Genomic DNA, 9,248 nt, shown 5'->3' with positions numbered 1-9,248 from the left:
ATCACCAATATCCTTAAACATCAAGATATACCTGAAAGCTTTCTAATTCTCTCTACCTCCTCTAACCAACCAGGATTACCTTGCAACTGAATTGTTGAGCTGGTCAGCCTTACCAATCTCTCTGGAATCCTTTGGACCTTCCTCACACTATTCTCTACCCAAATAATTTTTAAAGAATAAGTCAAATTGTATCACCTCTCAGATGATAGCTATTCATGTGGTAAGCAAAGCATAACAGAGTTGTCCAATCACTAGGTTGTATACCTGAAACTAATGTAACACCGCATGTCTTCACTTCAGTAGAACTTATACTTCAATAAAAAAATTTAAAAACTATGTCACCTCTCCCTTCAGACCATTTAATAATTTTACTTTATGCTGAGAACAGAATTCAGACTGTTCAACCGACGTGCAGGACCAGACCATCGCCCACCTCACTAAGCTTTTGCATTGTTTTCGTCTTTACTAGCTACACTGCCCTACCTTCCATTCTTCTATGAGAAATTTCCTTTCCAGATGCTGTCTCCTGTGTCAAATGCTTTACTTCTACCTCTTTACCAGTTCAGATCCTCATTCTTCACACACCACTCTCATCACTTATCTTTCACTGCACTTATCACAACATGCTATTGTATGTCTACTATGATACACATTTTTAGTATGTCTTCTTACTCTGCCCTGAAATCCATTAAGCTCCGTGGGAGTGGGGGTCATACCTTTATTCACATTGTACTTAACTTAGCAAAAAACTACTCAATAAACATTTGTTAAAGGAATAAATGTATGTATCGGTGCATTCATGCAAGAAGGAAAAACTAAACGGATTAATCAATGAAATCAGGTACTTTGCATAATCCTAGCCATCAGCTTTCAGGTTGAAAGAGGAGATGATAAGCATGTCTCAGGGCATGTTTACTTTTATAATTGGAAAAAAAGAACTGAACATTGAGAAGAGATCTGGCTCCGAGTCAAAACAAGGAGGCGAATCAGAAACACTATGGCCCTGCTGAAGAGTTGTTTCTGAGGTTTGAATGATGAAGGCTGAAGGAATCCGCATTCTATTAGTGGTTTACTGAGCAGAATGAAAGCCATGTCTCTCTCTGGGTTGGGAGAGTGGTTTGTAGAAATCCTCTGACCCAAACGAAGCTTCAGTTCCACAGTTCAACCACACAATATACACACCTAAAATCTTGTCCCCCCAGAAATAATACTATCTCAACTCATGCATGGCCCAGACGGCTGCAAAAATATCTTCTATCCCATTTGTTCTTCTGTAATGGGAACTTCCCGGGCCCCCATTAAGAGACGGAGTCTAGGGGCTCCTGGATGGCTCAGTCGTTAAGCGTCTGCCTTCGGCTTGGGTCATGATCCCAGAGTCCTGGGATCGAGTCCCGCATCGGGCTCCTTGCTCAGCGGGGAGTCTGTTTCTCCCTCTCCTTCTGCCTGCCGCTCTGACTACTTGTGATTCCTCTTTCTCTGTGTCAAATGAATAAAAAAAAAAAAAAATCTTAAGAGAGGGAGTCTAATGTCCTTGACTCTCAGCTGGCTCTACTGACTCACTTGTAGGCCAGGAGAATGGAACTGAAGCAACTCCGTGACTTGTACCGTTAGGTCCGAAGGAGCCTGTCCCCGACAAAGCCCTCCATGATTGAGTTTCCCCATGCGTCATCTTGGTCTGCGTGCACACTTGGAACACTGGGCTGGTTGCCCCCTTGCAGGATGCTCTCTTTCCGAACCCACGCTGGGTTCCTCGAGGAGCTCAGCCTTTGAGTCGTCCCAGGCCAGCAGACAGATACGGCAGTAAAAAAAAACCTCCAGATGATTCCGGCCTCCAGTCATTCAAGTTACCCGCCCCCCACTCCGCCATGTCAGTCTTCCCAGCAGAGGCCCTAAACATCATTCTATCTCCAGAGTGTCCTGTCCAAATTTCTGACCGCCAATTCCATGTGTGTAACAAAACTGTTGTGACCTTAAGTCACTAAGTGGGGAGTGGTTTATAACACAGGAATAGATAGCCAGAACCCCAGAGAAGCCCAGACAGCATGCAGAGTAACAGGATGTGATCCTGTTACTGTATAAAAACTAAAACACTGCAAGTATCCTATGCCGGCATCTATCTTCATTGTGGCACCACCTGTAATGGGAAACTAGATTCAGTCTGAAGGTCCTATCAGCCAGCAAGGATTTATGTACATATGAATAAAATGGTCAATTATGCTTCCATAAAAATAGTATCAAATGCGGATAGCAATCAAGAAAATGTGTATGATGTAAGGTGAAGCTGAGAATAAAAAGCAAAACATCAAATTGTGTAAAAGCAAGTATGTGTTCCTTAAAAATTATGTATGCTTGTAGACAGTCCTGGAAAGGAAAACTTCTGCTGGCATTAGGCATCCAGAATGTAAACCATGCACCAGATTTTCTTGACTGTTTTGTACAGTTATTTTTCTTACAAAAGTATATATAATGTGTAAGTAGTCCCATGTAACCTGGGCAGTCAGGTAATTAATTCTTTCAAATGGGGTGGGGCAGCAGGAGAATGAAGGAAGAGTTTCTCTCTCGTACTCAGGAGGATGTTACTGCTTCTGTTCTGCTGGCAATGAAAGACTTGCTTCTGCCTAGTTCTGCAGCACACACAAACGTAGATTCATTCACAGTTGGATTTGGGTCATACAAACAGACTCTTTCTTGAGTGAAGTTCAGAAACCGACTTTTAGGTCAGCCTTTGGTTAGGTTTTCTTGTGATTTACTTGAGGAGTGAGGAAGGCAAAGGCAGGTTTTGGTTTTGGTGGTGGTGGCGTTTTCCTGTCCCCAAAAATGAAGGTCCAATCAATCAATCAATCAATCAATCAATCAATCAAAAGATGCTACCTAAGAAGCTAGCAATATCTAATTCTAAGGAAAGCTCTCCTGGATGTGCTACCAAAGATGATTTAGAAACACAGAAAATCTGAAGTTTATGTTGACAGCTCTACGGACCCTGATAATCCTCTCATTTGGAGCTAGGTAGAAATGTTGGTATGTCATCAATGCTTACTAATGGGATTGTGCTCAGAATGGAAAATAACAAATGGAAAGTAGTAACCCACATGTGCCAGTAGACATGCAGGAGAAACCAGGCTAGGACTGAAACATGATCGCTGATGAATGAGAAATAACAAAACCCCATTTCCATAGATACAAGACGTTCTGTGCACAAAAATGTATTGGAAGTGTTGAGCTTAAGAATTTAGAACTCGCTTTAAGATTTTATCTGTACTTACCTGCACTTAGCATGGAAGTAGAAGTGGACTTTTGGCTAGCAAGGAGACTCAGAGTCTAACAAATTTACATACAAGTCTGTATTATTCTATTTGTTTCCTTTACCAGATGGTCATGTCACACAAACACAAAAGCATTCATGCAATCTTCCACTTTAAACTCTTCCTGTGTCTCAATGCATTTCCTATAATAGTCAGTACATTCTCTACTGAAGGAAGTCTATACTCTGCAGAAAAATCTGTGAATTCTGAGATTTAAAGGGCTTGTCTTTCCTAGTAGTGTTTACAAAGCCAAGCTGCTGCCTTGTTGTCCTGTGCTGTGGGGAAACTGCTTTTTATTTTTCAGCACTGTCTGCAAGTCCTGCTTTGTACTGGTCAGTTTAGACATGTCTAATCATCACTTGCAGAGTTTATATCGAACTAAATTTAAATATCAGAGTTCGTGAGGCTGAGTTTATCACCGTCCCTTTCTTAATAGATTAGAAGCTGCTGGCACCAAGGGAGGTTTCCAAGTAAATACCAAGTCTGATTCAACCTCAAGCTGGCCAGGAAAACATTTCTGATAGGGAATCCTCTGCTAGTACTTTGAATAGCATCATCTGGCAAGACTGAGAAGTGAACTCTTCAGGCAAAAGAAGTGGAATAAGGTGCTCTCTGGAGTAGGTGTGGGCTATTTTTTTTTATTTTTTAGATTTTATTTATTTATTTGTCAGAGAGAGAGAGGGCACAAGCAGGGGGAGCGGCAGGCAGAGGGAGAAGCAGGCTCCCCACTGAGCAGGGAGCCCGACATGGGGCTCCATCCCAGTACCTGGGATCATGACCTGAGCCAAAGGTAGCTGCTTAACCGATTGCGCCACCCAGGCATTCCAGTCTGGGCTATTTCTTATCCTGAACTGTGCCCTGTGGGTCTGACCTAAAGATGTCAGACAGAAAGATGCCAGTCTTGAGAGAGGGGTGCAGATTCAAACGTGAGCATCGTACAGTGTGTAGCAGAAATGGCCACAAGCAACTGCACATGACTTACAGCACCTGCCACAGCCCCTTCCTGCAGTGCCCTAAAAGAGGCGATGAGCTAAAGGCAGCACTTAGAACTGAATTATTAGTTCATAAATTCTATTTAAGATTTTGCTATATTCAACCTTGTAATTAGAGAGTCTATTTCATGACCAACTTCACTCTTAACCTTCAAAAATTAATCCTCTCATTTGATGATGGCCCCAAAGGCTTGAAGGTCATCAAAAAGCAATTGGGTTCAAAGGGAAAAAAAAAAAAAAAAACAAGCAAAATAATTTAGGAATGTAGAGGGAAATTACCATTATAAAGGAAAAAACCTGTGATTTTGTCAATATTTTTGTTAATCAAATAACGTATCTCTAGGATAATATCAGATTTTCTCCTTTTCTTCCACATTTCATATGCACTGTTCATATGATTAGCAGGGTCCCATCACAATACTTAATGCATAAATATGAATAGTGAAATCCCACATATGTATGGGCAGGGTAGGTGGCTGGGCTTAAATCTGACAATTTCACATGCATATCTTTAAGTGCTAGAGTGTCACACGTGTTTCCAGAATTTCTATATGAAATTCAGAGAGTTGAATGATAAAAAGGGAAAATATAGGACTTTTCCTTATTTCCCCTTTTCCACCAGAAATGTTTTTCTTAACTTTAATCAAAAAATTAAAATTGTCTCTATATAACCTCAGTAACTCCAAAATTCATTAGTTATAAAAACAAAAGTAACAAAGGATTTGTTGTATCTAAGGCTCACCCTCATATAAGCTATTTTTTTCCCTGGGTGCCCAGAAGACATTCAGCAGACCATGCGTACCACTCCTACTTTCCTGGGAAACCTGAGACAATTTTCTCATGTGGACCTTGAGAACACCCCAGGATGATTCTGACCCTGCTCTACTCAAATAGGTCAAAGAAATGAAAACATTGACCAAATTCACAGGAACGTTGACAGCCTCTGACTTTTGTTTAGTTTTAAACAGTTTACTCCTTTCTATAAATTATTCTATTTTCCCCTTACATTCTTTGAGTGACGGGTTTCCTGGGGCTTTTTATTGTCCACGTTTTCTACATGGACAAACAGAAGCTCGGGAGAGTTACTCTCTCATAGTCCTGTGGTTCATAGCTGCTGGAACTGGTCAAACAGATTTGATATGCAGCTGCCTACTGCATCTGATACAGCACAGTTACCTACTGACCTCTGCCTCCTGCACTGAACAGGGACCCCGAAAAATATTTTCTAATTCTGCACATGCCACTGTAATTCTCATCTGGCCCTAACAACTGGCACCTAAGTTAAAAAGAGTAACAGAGTATTTAAAAGGGCTTAAGATTAGTGCCTGGTAAGAAACCTAATGTTATAATACAAATTTCAGCGAGGAAAAAAAAAAAAAGCTAAAGCTCAAACTTGGAGTTACTAGATTTCCACGGATAGAAAAAAATCCAGAAGAAATTATGATAAAATGCTGACTTTGGCATAGATTTGCAGAAATCAATAAAAACATTTAATTTTAAAGAGTCAGAGATATTTTGATGATATCAGCTTTATTACTTCCACAGATTTAAACGTGCAAGACTTTTAGGAAGAAATGACATTTCATTATGACAAAGTTTCCCTATGCTTCAACAATCCCTATGCCATAATATAGAAGCACTGAGTGAGTATGGAGAGTCAAAAACAAGGGAAGGGGGAGGAAGGGAAATCTCATTTCAAGAAAATAGGATATTTCTTAAATACAGGCTTTCCACATGAGGCTTGTTAGTGCACTATTCTGTTTGAAATATCCAATTTGCTCTTTTTTGTATGATCATTGTCATTTCTACGGTGTCATTAGCCATGGTAATAGCAGTTAGGGACAACACTTGAAAACTCATAGCAATTCCAGTTTTAACCATGCAGGTTTCATGCTTAGTGACTCTAAACATAACAAGGAAGGCATACAATATAAAATATGAAAATTAATAGAAACAGTAACATAATAGTATAAAGACATTTGACTGCCCATACATATACACAAAATATCAGGAATTGTTGGAAAGGTTAATTTGGAATTCTCTAGTAACTTATTTCAAATGCTCTAATGCAGATTATTATGGCATGCTCCTTATTTAAGTATAATTAGTTGTCTATAATTATTTATCAATGTTCTTATAAGCCTAAGTATTTTCCTTATTTTCATTTCATTTCCTTATTTTATTTTATTGATGACATAATAGCATGAACAGGCAAAAAGAGGAAAAGAAGGTATCACTTATATTATCAAACAATTCAAATGAAAAGTAGTGGATCAGTCCTGGGAAGCAGACATTTGTTCTGGATCAGCAGAAAGATGTAAGTTGCGTTAAAAATACCTGTTCATTTGGCACCTCTCCCTCAATATTTTTGGTAGTCAGAGAGGAACATCAGTTACCATACTATCAGTCTGGCTGACTTACCTAAGCAGCTACTACCTCCCAAGGCCCTAAGCTTTGTGTTTGTCTCTCACTCTCATTCTACCTAGCGCTGGCCATTAAAGGAAGTTATTCCTTAGTTCCATAAACTATAATTTAACACATTTTCCTGTCTTTGACTCAGATTCAGCATGGTTCAGGCATGGGGTATGAAAATCCACCTGTGGAGGTACTGGATCACAGAATCATTAACAGAGCTAGGCTCAGACATTCTATCAGTGGCTTTGGCTTGAGAAAGCATCCACAGGGAGTTTCTGTGATAACAGCAAGAGCAAAAGAGCTCCTTGAAGACACATGCAGTTAGGTTTATCTCCTGTCCCAGATGGCTTCTACACCAGAGGCAGAGATAACTGTTTGATATTTAGATCCAGTGTTTTCCTCCTAGCCCTGTCCCCTAGTGGTGCCATGATGGGCCAGAAGGAAGTTAAACAGCAACATTAATTATTGAAAGATGGGCCACAGACAGCCGAGGTTATATGAATATGCCATCGCTTCACATGAGCTCTGTAGCTGTTACTGAGGAAGTTGGCCGAGCTCTGTTTAAGAAGGACGACACATCTGGAAGATGCTAAAGCCATGGTTAAATGGCTGAGATGAATCTCAAGTCCACTCCCAACATTCATGGCCAAGTGAACAACAAGCTAGAGGCCATGATTCCTACTCCAACAACAAACTCATCAATGAAGTCAGATAGCACAGAGCATCAGACATTAAAGAAGGGGTGGATGGACACTCTATGTTACATGACTCTTAAAACCTTCTTTAGAAAAGGTTCTGACTTGACCTTATTCTTCAAAACCACACAGTTGAAGAAAAAGCATACAAGTCATAAGGAGACTGTTTTGCTGTTTATTCAAGCATCCATACTTGCTAGGTGCTGTAGAAGAACTCATTATTATCACAAAGAATAAAAGGAGAGACAGATTTTAACTGGGGTTGGGGTGTGGTGTGGTCAGGAAAGGTTTTTTGAAGAAAGGACCTTCAAGTGAAGATCTCACAATAAGGAAGAATTAACTGGATGAAGGGTGGAGGAAAGAGATGCAAGCAGGGGGCATATTAAATGTAAAATTCAACAAACTAGAACAAACAACAGTAGAAGCTATTAACACCAAGTCCAAGTTAAAACAATCAACCACAGAGCATACTGAAGCACACAACTGATGTAGGAAATATATTACTCTGCACCAAATGGTTGTTTAATTTTTAATTACATTAAATTACCACAAATATTTAATTAGACACAGGTGGTAATGTAGCATCCCTTTCTGGTTCCCAGTCTCAAAATATTATGTGTGCATGTTTTTTTGTCTGCAGTCTATATGTATATATACATATTCATAGAATGCTAGTGAGTATAGATTTAACAGCCTGAAAGAAAGCTTTCCAAGAATAAAAACATTCTGATATTGATAAACAACTGCCTGATTCACAGTTTCCAGTCCTGTGTGCAGACCAGCTATGCTGTTATAACTGCTGGCATGTCTATAAATCTTAGCTTTATTCCATCCCCAGAGAGTCTCTACTTGTCCAGACAAGTTCAAAAATACATATTTTGAATTTTGGGAAGATGGCAATGGTGGCAGAGATTTTGATCTCCCTGTGTCCCCCATAAATTAGAGGAAAAGCAACTAGAATAGAAAACCAAAACCCACAGATAACATCAACAAGAAAAAGAGGTGAAAATGTGTCTGTAAACCCCTAGCCCCAAATATGAGCAGGTATGGATGAACCAAGACACCTAAAAGACTTGTGCGGTATGGGCAGTGATGCAGGAAGAAGCAAAGGGAAGTGAGGTGAGAGCAAGACCCTGAACAGCCAACAGATACTCCAAGGAAAGGACGAGTTGGTGCGATGACCAAACTCTTGTTAAGGAGTAACTGCAGGGGGTCCAATGAAATGTCTAAAGGGGTTGGAGCCATTGGGATGCTGTGAGCTTTCAAAACTGACAGCCTGAAAATCCCCTCTACACTAAATCCCCACATTAAAGAGAGTGAGCCTGAAATAGAATCCAAATGGAGCATGACCTCAAAAGTATGTGTGAGGAAAGGAAAGAATCCAAAAGAAGTAACAGAGGGAAAGAGAGTCTACAATGTCAGAAACTAAGAGGCTGGATATTTGAACGTTATACAAAACTAACAGAGCAAGGGCCATATCTTTCCTGCTTATCCTTGTGGCTCTACTACCTAGCATAATTCCTAGCAGATAGGGAAAGTGGGGAAAAAAAAAAAGACTAAAATGGTTTATAAGAATGACAATTATGATTATGATGGCCTTTTATAATCTTTAATGTATGTTGGCTCCCTTAACTTCTGCCCCGAAAGGAAATGATCTAGCCCAGTATCTGAGTAACATTTTTAAACTCATAAAATATCTTTTTCATAAGACAGAAAGTACAATGCTGGATTTAAGAGTGTAGCAAAGAAAAAGCAGCTTTCCTATTTCCTTTGTATTCAGAACTGAACCCGTGTTTGTGGGAAGTTTCAAGTAAATAATTAATCAGTTGAACATAATGGAAATT

Source organism: Mirounga angustirostris, unplaced genomic scaffold, assembly GCF_029215605.1.
Source record: "Mirounga angustirostris isolate CCGP_5_RB_7025 unplaced genomic scaffold, mMirAng1.0.hap1 SCAF_12, whole genome shotgun sequence".
NCBI classification, from domain to species: Eukaryota; Metazoa; Chordata; class Mammalia; order Carnivora; family Phocidae; genus Mirounga; species Mirounga angustirostris.
This window is presented reverse-complemented; position numbering follows the sequence as displayed.